Source organism: Lagenorhynchus albirostris, chromosome 3, assembly GCF_949774975.1.
Source record: "Lagenorhynchus albirostris chromosome 3, mLagAlb1.1, whole genome shotgun sequence".
Taxonomy (NCBI): Eukaryota; Metazoa; Chordata; class Mammalia; order Artiodactyla; family Delphinidae; genus Lagenorhynchus; species Lagenorhynchus albirostris.
In genome coordinates this window covers 9,700,276-9,713,036 of record NC_083097.1, presented here as the reverse complement: position 1 = coordinate 9,713,036, position 12,761 = coordinate 9,700,276, and positions in this window count along the sequence as shown.

Here is a 12,761-nt window from a genome sequence, read left to right as displayed (position 1 = left end):
CTTCATGAAGTTCACACCTAGTGAGGGGAGAAAGAAAATTGAAGAACCATAAAGAACAATGAAGGAGAACAAGGGGGAAAAGAGTGAAGGGAGGGGTGCTATGGTGAAATGATGCTTGAGCAGAGAACCCTACAGAAAGAAGAAAGGGAGGAAGCTGTGTCCCAGGGTAAAGTACTAGGAGTAGCAAGTGCAAAGGCCCTGAGGTATTTACAGGAGACCAGCATGGCTGGAATGAGGCCAGATTTAGGAACAGATAGAGACATGCAGCAGGGCCACTTCTGGGGGTAGAACATTAATCAATTAATGAGGATGGCATAGTAGAGAACAGTGGAAAGGTACATTTCGTGTTCTCATGCACACATTTCTCAATATGAAAATATGAGTGAAATCTAGTGTCTCAACTTTTAAGCTCTTCTGATGTAAGTTAAATTCAGAAATTGGCTGGGCAGGACTTCCCTGGTGGCACAGTGGTTAAGAATCCGCCTGCCAGTGCAGGCAACACAAGTTTGATCCCTGGTCTGGGAAGATCCCACATGCCGCAGAGCAACTAAGCCCGTGTGCCACAACTACTGAGCCTGTGCTCTAGAGCCTGCAAGCCACAACTGAGCCCACGTGCCACGGCTACTGAAGCCCATGCACCTAGAGCCCGTACTCCACAACAAGAGAAGCCACCATGATGAGAAGCCCGCGCACCACAATGAAGCGTAGCCCCCGCTCACCTCAACTAGAGGAAGCCCATGTGCAGCAATGAAGACCCAACACAGCCAAAAATAAATAAATAAATACATTTATTTAAAAAAAAGAGAGAGAGGAAATTGGTTGGGCAATTAAGGAAACAGATGACAAATATTAGACATAAATTTATTCTCTGCATTTTTCCACTGAATTTCTTCCTTAGGTCATCTGTTTTCTGTTCCTTCTTAGATTATTGTTTTCTGAGACAGCCCTGTGACAAGTGAGATGGGTAGCTTTCAGCAGGCTATTAGTGAGGAATACCAGAGTCTCACCTATGTTGGAGGCACCCTCTGACTCTTGTAGAATGAACTTTTGAGGGCAGAATGTACTGGAAGCAAGACCATTAAATCTTTTGTCAAAAGGGCATGAGAGCTCTGTCCATTCCAGTTGGATGATCTTGTCAAAATGATGCATAAATATTATTGTTTGAGAAAGGTTCAGCTTCATCAAACTTCAAAGTGTAAACTTTGCAATATTGCAACATCATTTGATCAGATTGCTTCAGTTATTAACCGTCATACCCTTTGTTGGTACACAGACCACAAGGTTTGTGAGAGGTGAGGAGAAGAATGTAGAATCTGATTTCATCTGAAGGTACTTGCAACATGATATGGACCTAAGTGTATATGTAAAATCGTAAAATATTAAGCACAAATACAATGTTGACCGAACACACTCTGGCACGTGTACACATGACTCCTTCCCCATGGGTTAGAAATTATATTAGAATAGTTCTATCGTTATTGTCATTTGTTTTGAAGTTTTAAATGAAAGTATATTTCAATATCTTTATGCAAGTTTGAGGATTCATGGTCTGTGGAGAAGAAGTGCTTTCCTTGCCTAGTGGAGAAATAAAAGAATTATCTGGAAACATTTTCCATTCTGAGATCAGATACCTCAGTTAGCAGTGTGTGCTGATGAAATACGTGAAGGTCGGGCAGCTTTAAGTCTATCACTTTATTTGTTGTTTTTCTTCTTGGCTTTTAAAAAGTGCAAAAAAGATGTATATCATTCTTTTTCAATCTATTGTAGTTAATAAGACAAAGCAAAACCTTTCCATCACCTACTGCCAAGTAGAACTTAAGGCGCAGTTTTCATATTTACGACACTACTTGTTTTTCTAAATTGGCAAATTTAAGACTGTTTCCAGAATTAAGATTTCAGTGAAAACCTAGGACTCTGGCCTCATATTTGGAAGACAGAGTTCTTTTTATCACCAACAGTGTTGTTGTACTCTAAGTAGTTTAAGCTTTTTTTTAATTAATTTTTATTGGAGTAGAGTTGATTTACAATGTTGTGTTAGTTTCAGGTGTACAGTAAAGTGAACCCATTATACATATACATATATCCACTCTTTTTTAGATTCTTTTCCCATATAGGTCATTACAGAGTATTGAGTCGAGTTCCTTGTGCTATACAGCAGGTTCTTATCTATTTTATATACAGTAGTGTGTATATGTCAGTCCCAATCTCCCAGTTTATCCCCTCTCCCTTCCCCCTTGGTGACCATAAGTTTGTTTTCTGCATCTGTGACTCTATTTCTGTTTTGTAAATAAGTTCATTTGTACCATTTTTTTTAGATTCCACATATAAGCTATATCATATGATATTTGTTAAATAGTTTAAGCTTTTGAACTCTGTAAACCGAAGAGTAAAATAACAATAATAAAAGCAAAACTTGTAATATCTCCTTTATCTGTGTCAAGCCCTCTGCTAAGCACTTTCCATGCATTGTCTCATTTAACTTTTACCTTCTTTTTTCCTTTGAGTCAGACCAGCACTATAATCTCTACTATATAGGTGAACAAAGTGAGATGGCAGAGTTCAGGGGGTTATCCCCTAGTATTTGCATAGAGAGCTAGTTTTTGGAATCAAGGAACCCAGTGTTTTTCTCTTATACACGTGAATCACTAAATCCAAACCATCTCTGCAAAAGTGAACTTCCTAGAAATGTGTACTCTGTAACTTTTTCTAACATGGTCTTGCATCTTGTCCTTTATTTTCTCCACGGTAAAAATCTCACATCTGATCTCCTAGATTGGGGTGAAGATAAGATGAACATAGAATAAATAAAAGTTAGGAACAGGAGGACCAGGCTGCAACACAGTTAAGCTTACTGGTTTACAATAGGAGTTCTAAGAAACTTCAATATGTGAATGTGCCTTAGGAGTCTCCAAGGTACAAAGTCAAGTCAGGGAACAGCTATTACTGTGTTCCCCTTCTCCCAGACAGAGAAATAGTGAACTGGAGAGGAAGATTTGCTTGCTCTCTGATTCACTTCCCAGTCTTTTGACCCATTCTGCTCAGATACCGTTTTCTTGAAGGGAGTTTCACATTCACACATTCACCTGGAATTCCCCAGCCATCAGGCTTGTGTGAAAATGTGCTTTAGGACGACTCATCCCTGCCTATGTTTCCTGGGCTGACAGTGTTCCCAGTTTTCTCATGTTACTCAGAATCCAGCAGGCTATCTGGACTTTGCTCCCATCCCTGTATCTGTAAACCCCCATCATTTGTGCTTCTTTCCATGCACCTGTGTCTTCCATGCATCTATGTTGGTCTAGGAACCACTCTCTCATGGAAGTTAGCCAGCGGGTTTCCATTCCTTCACAGATTCACAGTCACAATTCTCAGGGATTTCCCCCAGTATACACATTGGTGAAGACTGGAGAGAAAGAGGGGGTCAAAGGTTGAAGGGCTTAAAAAGATGCTATTTATTCAGCACTAACTAAATGCCAGATTGTTTGGCTCTTTACATGTATTATTAACTCTTTTCATCTTATCAACTTTTTTAGGACCATGACACTAAAACTTGCCCAGCTAGTAAACTGTAGAACTGGAATAGGGTTGAAGTGCAGGGGTCAGATTCCAGAGCCCATGAAAGTAACACTGTGCTGTTTTTTTGTTTTTGTTTTTTTTGTTGTTTAGTTTTTTGTTGTTTTTTGTTTTTTTGTGGTACGTGGGCCTCTCACTGTTGTGGCCTCTCCCGTTGCGGAGCACAGGCTCCGGACACGCAGGCTCAGTGACCATGGCTCACGGGCCTAGCCGCTCCGCGGCATGTGGGATCTTCCTGGACCGGGGCATGAACCCACGTCCCCTGCATCGGCAGGCGGACTCTCAACCACTGCGCCACCCGGGAAGCCCCACTGTACTGTTTTGCCTCTCATCAGGTAACGTGATTAAGTTTCTAGGGGGTTACAGTCAGGGAGATGACAGTGGATTCCAGGGGGTGGCTGAAGTGGTGGGAAGCAGATGTCTCAGCAGTGGCGACAGGCAAGGAGCTGAAGGGCCGTGTTTTGACATTTTGGAGTCCTCCAAAACGATGGCAAGAATCTGCTCTAAGGGAGTCTATGAAAGCATATCCTGGCATGAATTGAGAGGTGACCAAAACAGTCCACATCTGGGGAATAATCAAGCATGACCCTTAGGAGCTGAAGATACATTTCCTCTTCTTTACTAATGATGAATCGATGAGTATTCCAATTTCTTAAGGAGATAAAGTGGAAAGAATGTCAACTGTGGAGTCATAAGTCCTGGTGCCACCACCGACTAGCTCTGTGACCTTGAACAAATGATGTCACCTCTTTTGATCTTAAAAATGTGGATAATACTATAAAGGGTGTCACATGAATTAACGTGATGACATGTCAATTGTCGTGCAAATAAAATGTGGTGAATTAATATTGCTTCTCCATGGTGGAGCTGATATATATAGCAATTCTGCTTCTAAAACATTTTACGTTTTGAGATTATCTGTACAAAATAGCTCCTAGACCTTTACTCTGGATAATATTTTGGGCAAAAATAATTTATGATAAAATTTTTAATTAACAGAACATATTGAAGTCTGCCTTCCCAGGTATTAGGACTGAGATGTAGAAACATGCAACTAAATGCATGAGCAGAATTTTCTCTACTCCCGTGTGATACAGCTCTCTGCTGGGTCACAGCACCTGTGTCTAGCCACTGATGTGAGACCATAAATCTGTGTATAACTTCCTGTTACTATAAATACAATATCACGTAAAATTGGAGGGTTTCCCTAAAATGAGTCTCTTTTCCATGCTCACCACACCCTATTTTGCACAGCAAACATGCAGAGCAAGACTGTTTTTACAAGTGGGTAGAACCGACACAGTCTCTTAGATTCAGGGAGGAAAACCAAACAAAATCCTTCTTCCCTTGGGGCACATCAAGAAGTAGCAGAACCCATTAAAATCTATTGCCTAGATGATTGAATTAGATTCTAAATGAATGGTGGTAATAAGTGCGCATTTGGCCAAGTGGATAAAGACAGAAATATAATTTGTAGTCTTGTGGGTGCTGTGCTGTGCAAAGACTAATTCATAACAGTGGATAAAAGTTCCATTGTCTTTAATTGTATTCATTTAGTAGCATTAATTCTCCTGGCATAGGAAAGGTTTCTTTCTTTTTCTTTTTTTTCCTAAATAAATAAATAGATTCCCATTGCCAATAGGGAAGATTTATGCTGACAGAATCTAATAGCCTAAGTCATCTTGTGTTGTTTCTCAAAGGCGCTTGAGCAAGCAGTCTTGGTTTGGATGGAAAGCAAAATGCTAAACTCCTATTATATATGATGACTTTAATTCTGAGCCAAACAAACATTCCTTGATAAGCATTTGTTACCCTTATTTAGAGTAAAAAAGTCATCTTTTCTCATGCCCTTACTTTCTCTCCTGTTGGAAATGTATGATCACTTCTTGAATGACAAAATGATTGATTTTTAAACCAACACATCCAAAACTGAAAGGCAAAGAGGAGGAAGGAAGAGGGAATGAGTCCCACAGAACTTTCTAAGCGGTCTCTGGAAGAGACTTTTAAAGGTCACCTCTTGCCATTTAATTTGAAATTTCCAATGGATACTTGGAATTCTAAATCAAGAAATCTCACCATGAGACAGTAGGGGTGAGCCGCCTCCGTGTCACACATTGTTGTTCATACAAATATACATGGTTTGGATAAATTATTTGCACTATAACAGTAGGAGGATCATGGTCATAACGTGTATACCCTGCAGTAAAGTGACCTGGAAAAAATTAGAAGGGGGTCCAGAAAAAACAGTGTTATTATCCTACCTGGCAAAACCAACAGGGTTCTTTACACCGTGCTTTGCCTTGGAAGCAGGGAAAATAATACTGAGTATCTCTTCCTTCTCTTCTGCAACAGAATAAAAGCACCTTTTAAAAGTTACATCAATTCCATGTATCAGTCCTACACTTGGACTTCTTTACTACCGGTGTTTGAATAGTGTACAGAACCTGGTGCCATGCATTCTTCCTAAGTCTACCGAAAAAAACAACAAAAACCAGAAATTCTTCCCTACCTTGTCCAGCTTAGACCTGGAAAACGTTAATTACTTCCATCTTCAATGTCATGATGCAAAAGGGGAGTTAAATTATTTGCCAGTATTCAGTTTCCTAATCCTCAGAAAAGTTATCTTATTTGTAAGAAAGAATCCAAAAAAGTACTCTTCTCAGAAAAAACACTTTCTATCATAGATACTCTATTATATCTTAAGGTTGCATAGCATGGAGAAATCACAAGATTCCTCTAAACAAAAATTATATTTGATTTGAATATAAATAAAATTGATTTAGAACCTAGGAAAAACAAAATAAATATCACGCTAATCACATTTGTTTTTCTTCTACCAGTTGTATTGACATATAATTGACATACAGCACAGTACAAGTCTAAGGTGTCCAGCATAATGATTTAAATTACATACATCATGAAATGATTATCACGATAAATTCAGTGACCATCCATCATCCCATAGGGAAATGAGATTAAAAAATAGAAATAACATTTGTGTATGTGATGAGAACTCTTAGGGTTTGCTGTCTTAACAACTTCCATGTATACCACACAGCTGTGTTAATTATATTTATCATGTTGCACGTTACATCCCCAGTACTCGTTTATCTTATAACTGGAAGTTTGTAGCACCTTCTGACTGCCTTCATCCAGTTACTCCTTCCTCCGCCTCCGCCTCTGGTAACCACAAATCTGATCTCTTTCTGTGAGTTTGTGTGTATGGTTGTTTGTTTTTGAAGTATAATTGACCTACAGCGGCAGGTCAATTTTTTTTCTATACATTTTTTTCTATACATTTCAAAATGATCACCAATGATCTTGATATGGCATCACAAAGATATTACTTAGTTATTGACTACATTCTACACACTGTGCATTTCATACCCAATGACTCATTTATTTTGCAGCTGGAAGTTCGTACCTCTTAATTACTACCCTCACCCCTTCCTTCCTTCCTTCCTCTTTCTTTCTTTCCTTTCTTTCTCTCTTTCTTTCTTTCTATATTTATTTTTTTATTATATTTTTATAAGTAGAGTCCTAATATAATCAAGGAAATGTTACAGAGAATACAGGACAACCCATATGGAGAGAATCAAATTAAATACTTTGCTATTTAATAGTTCGCCCTGTGGCTCATTTTAAATATGTCAAAGCTTATAAAATGTTAATGTTGATAAGGTAAATTTTTATTGATAACAGTACTCCATAAGAGAATGAGTCTCAATTCTCCATAAATCAGTCCTGTTTATTATTTATTTATTTATTTATTTGGCTGCGTCAGATCTTAGTTGTGGCACGTGGGACCTTTCGTTGCGGCGCATGGGCTTCTCTCTCTAGTTGTGGCGCCTGGGTTCCAAGAGTGTGGGTTCTGTAGTTTACAGCACGCGGCCTCTCTAGTTGAGGCACAAGAGCTCAGTAGTTGTGGTGCGTGGGCTTAGTTGCCCTGCAGCATGTGGGGTCCTAGTTCCCCGACCAGGGATCGAACCCGCGTCCTCTGCATTGGAAGATGGATTCTTTACCACGGGACCACCAGGGAAGTCCCAGTCCTGTTTATTTTTAAAAAGTTACTTGTCATCAAATTTTAAATGACTTTCAAACACAGTGATATAAATTTAACAAAAAAGAACGATCTTCAAAAGGAAGAGTACAAGTATGCATGGAAAGAATAAAAAGAGAATCATGTTATATCTTTACCTAATGAAAAATGAAATGCTTAAATTGCATAAATGCGATTTTGAATTTGTTTTTTAATGAGATGTTTGTTTGTTTGTGGGGAGGGCTACACCACAGCTGGTAATCCTGGGTTATATATTCTTTCAGTATACTAGAACTAAGATAGAATATTGCGTAGATGGAAAACTCTCCCTATTTGTCATAAATAATTCTGAGTCTTGTCCTTTTGGTTCCAACTCCATATGATTTACATTAAGCAATGACAAATTTTCCAGCGATTAAAGCATTGCAGGACAATAGGAAAGAGATTGTGATTAGGTCTCAATAAATCTACAAGTGACATAGTTTCACAGTCTCTCCAAAGAGAGCTAAAATATTTTGCAGGAACATTGGGACAGCTTATAGTGGCTGGTGATTTCACTCGTGATAACACGGTTTTTAGTGTTAGAAGTCAGCCTCTGATATTAGCTCTCACCGACATGTACCCATTAACTTAGGATGGTGGTGAAGATTTATCGATACAGTAGTTGTGTCTGTTATAAGTAAGAAGCAGGGTTTTAGGAGACAGGTGTAGTGGAGAGGGCACAAGTTTTGAAGTTGCTGAGATCTAAGCCAGCTTCATTTGTCACCTTCTAGCTCTATGGCCTTTGGCAAGTCACTTCGTTTCCCAAGCCTGTGAAATGGAGGTGATGCCACTTGCTTTTCTGGGTAGTTGACAGAGTCTCAGGTTGTATATGTAAAGAACCTGAAACAGGCAGGGACTCATCACTGGTAGCTGTTGATGAGTAGGATAGAAGATTTTTCTCCAGAAATTTCTTTCTTCAACCTAAAGTTGATCAGTGTAATATAATTACATTATGATGGATTTCAAACATATGCATTTCAAACAAATGTTGCACATAGTCTGCAAACCACAAAATTCTTCATACTTTCACTCAAATGAAGTATTTCAAAGGAAGTTTGAGTTTCCTGTCTGAGCTTTTTTTTCTTCCTGAAAACAGCCAATATTGTAGAAATTATTGGATACAGGTCAAAATGCTCATTGGTGTAACAGGCTACAGAGAACAGATAGAATTAATAGGATCTTGAATAACTACACGTCACTCAGCATCTAGCTGTATTTTGCTTTTTTAAAAATATATGGAGCAGACGTTGTCAGATAATGGCATCCATTACTGAACCCCAAAGCAAAGTCTTTAGAAGTTTCAGCAGAGAGAGTTGTAAAAAGTGAATTTTCTGTGAGAAAAGAGCAGCTTTCCAACAATTTCCCAGCTCCTCCCTAAACATCAGTGTTTCCAGTCATATATATATATATATATATATATATATATATATATATATATATATTTGGAATTCTGCAGTAAAATTGTATGACCTAAAATATTTGCATTTCTGAAAAACTTGAGACTTCCCAGCATTTTAAAAAGGTTTAAATTAGTTTTTGGGTTTTGAAATTTTTTTTAGAAAAAGCATAAAATTTTGTCATTATTTGGGGGTATATTTTTCCATAGCAACTCAATTTCCCTTTGTGGAACATGAAATGCATTTCTGTTTACCAGTGTATTCTCTTCATTAATTCAGAGACTTGCCATAAACTATATCAGCCATAATAGTTGAAAGACTAGGATAAAAAAGGCAAACACTGAATTCCATTTGCTCTTTTTATTGATGTCCTAGAGCCTGGCTTTCCATCCTCTCTGTGCCAGCATTGGGTTCTTAGCCCAGAGGGATGTAATAGTTCTTAACCACGCAAACATGTAGCATCATTAAAATAAGCTAATCTATTGTTTTTGAAGTTTCTTCCTGAGGATGCTTAGCCATAGAATTTACAGTTATGCCCGGGATTATCCTTGTAATTACCATAGAAATTATCACTATAGGGGCAAACAACAGAAAAGCAATCTTTGGAATGCTCTGGTTGCCAGTTGTACTTATTTGGGTATAAATAACTAAAGGATAATGCTAAGTAGAAGGATATGCCATTACATTTTTTGTTTTTAATGAAAGAATGTATTATTCACATGTATTGTTTAATTTGAAAAAGTCCTGATCGGTTTTCTGTTACAGATTTAAAATAGGCATATTATAGGATTTAGGCAAACATATTAGATCTTTACTACGTGAATGATATCAGTAAAAATAAGTTGAAAAAGTCTTTCATAATAAATCATGTGCCATTAAAATTTAGTATTGCAGCCTGATGCTATTGTAATATTACCATTCTTAAGATAATTGTGATGGAAATTTTTCCAAAAATGCAAGGCTTGCATGTGTCATTGGTATACACGGCTGGGGGAGAAGAATTTTGCTGTACTTGATATGCTTCTAAATCCCCTGGTTCTAGCTATGACTCTGCAACCAAAGTAGGGTGAGCTTAGGGAAATATATAATGCCTCTGTTGTAGGAAAAAATGGGGTGCGAGAGGATGGACATGTCCCAAGTCTCGAGTGAGTCCCTGGGCCGGGCCTCCAAGTGAGCATCCTTGGCTTCATGCAGGAAAGAATTCAAGGGTGAGCCCTAGTGAAGTGAAAGCAGGTTTATTTAGAGAGATACACACCCCACAAACAGAGTGTGGGCCATCTCAGAAGGCAAGAGCAGGCCCCAAAGTGTAGAGGTGGTACATTTTGATGGGAATTGAGCCACCACCTACTTTTTGACCTTTTATGGTGGGCCTTGGAACTGTCATGGCGCCTGTGGGTGTGTCATTTAGATGCTAATGTATTATACTGAGTATGTAATAAGGCTCAAGGTCTCCTGGAAGTCAAGTCTTCCAGCATCTTGGGCCTAGTTGGTTCTAACCAGTTTATGTCATATCCTGTTCTTAATGGTTGTGCTCTGCCCCCTTCTTTCCTGTCTCACCTCCAACCTTCAACTCTTACGTTAAGTATGGCTTTTCTATTAGCTGAGCTACAAAGCCTTTTTTTGGGGCGTCCAGGTTAAAAGCTTATATACTACTTCAAGACTGTGATTATTACCCCAAAGTTATATTTCTAATTCAGAAACGGATAGGTATCATAAGTATAAGCCTAATCTGCATTACAAGCGACTCTGGTCCTAAAGTTAATATTTTTGTCCTTTTTAAAAAGTTTCTATAAGCCTCAGAAATTTTGCAACATTAAACTACTCCTTTGTATTAAAGACTGCTCCTATATTTCCTTCTTATGTCTACCCTATATGTTAACTTATAACAATGAGAATAGTGTATTAAAAGAGACACCGGGGCTTCCCTGGTGGCGCAGTGGTTGAGAGTCCGGCTGCCGATGCAGGGGACACGGGTTCATGCCCCGGTCCGGGAAGATCCCACGTGCTGTGGAGCGGCTGGGCCTGTGAGCCATGGCCGCTGAGCCTGCGCGTCCGGAGCCTGTGCTCCGCAACGGGAGAGGCCACAACAGTGAGAGGCCCGCGTACCGCCCCCCCCCAAAAAAAAAGAGGCACCGGACATTTGAAATGGGAATAAGGAATTATTAGTATTATTAATAAAGAAAGAGCACTTACAAATAACAACAAAAAAATAACAAAAATTCTAGTGGAAAAGTGTGCAAAGGATATGACGTAAAATTACCAAGAAAAAAGTAACTCTTTACAAGATAAATAAAAATGGAGTCAAGGTTTTACAATATCAGAGAAACCAAAATTAAAAGAATTGTTAATGGGCTAATATTTGTGACACCCTCCAAGATTCGTAGATTGAAATCCTAACCCCCAATGTGATGGTTTGGGGTGTTAAATCATGAAAGGGGAGGCTTCATGAATGAGACGACTGCCCTAATAAAAGGGACCCCAGAGAGCTCTCCAGCCCTTTCTCTGCCATGGGAGGATATAAGAAAACAGCTCTGCAACCAGAAGAGAGTCTGCACCAGAAGCAGATCATGCTGGCACCCTGATCTCAGGTTTCCAGCTTCTACAACTGTAAAAAATAGATTTCTGTTGTTTATACGGCACCTAGTCTCTGATATTCTGTTTTAATAGTCCAAACACACTAAGACCAGAAGATATACTACTTTTACCTACAAAATTGAGAAATACATGTTCTGAAATACCCAGTGCTAGCTTGGATGCAGGATACCCATAACGCTCATAAACTACAGGCAGGGCGAGAATATAGGTCTCAATTTTTTTAAGTGGCAATATGTTTGCCATCCTTAAAAATTATTACAGGGCTTCCCTGGTGGCGCGGTGGTTGGGAGTCCGCCTGCCGATGCGGGGGACGCGGGTTCGTGCCCCGGTCCGGGAGGATCCCGCATGCCGCGGAGCGGCTGGGCGCGTGAGCCATGGCCGCTGAGCCTGCGCGTCCGGAGCCTGTGCTCTGCAGCGGGAGGGGCCACAACGGTGAGGGGCCCGCGTGCCGCAGGGGGAAAAAAAAAAAAGAATATGCATAAAAGTTTAGGTATAATTTAATAAGAAAAATACAAAACTAACCCTCGATATAAGGTGAATAGTTAAAAAAAATCACAGTGCATCTACTGGTTAGAGCGTTATTAAGCCATTACTTTTTAATGAGGTGATATAGGAAAAAAAATTGACAATAATATTGAGGGACAATATCACATATGCCAATAATACACTCATAAAAAACAGGATACCTCTGGTTAAGTTGTATGTTAGTATAAATTTTATATTTCTCTCTCTTAGCTTTGGAATATGGTTAATTTTTATATTAAATATAAATTTACTATTTCTGAAACTTCAGCAATAGCATATATTGACCTGATAAGCTGAAAAAAGGAGACAGTCTGGACACAATTCACTCTTTAATATTGGTAAATTATTGAACTCATTTTCTTGTTCAGAATTATGAACTTGAATAAAAGGCTATTTTGGAACATATTTTTAGGTTTAAAATCCATGTCTTTCCAGAAACTCATGTTTTGTCTTGAACCTTTGATAGGACAAGGCCCTTTGAAGAAGCCAGCTGTGAGCTGGGCATTAGTGGTGCAAACCTGGAGACGTGCTGGCTTCCCTCCCTAGTACTAACATGTTGGACCATTGGATGTGATAATTGACAATACAGCTCT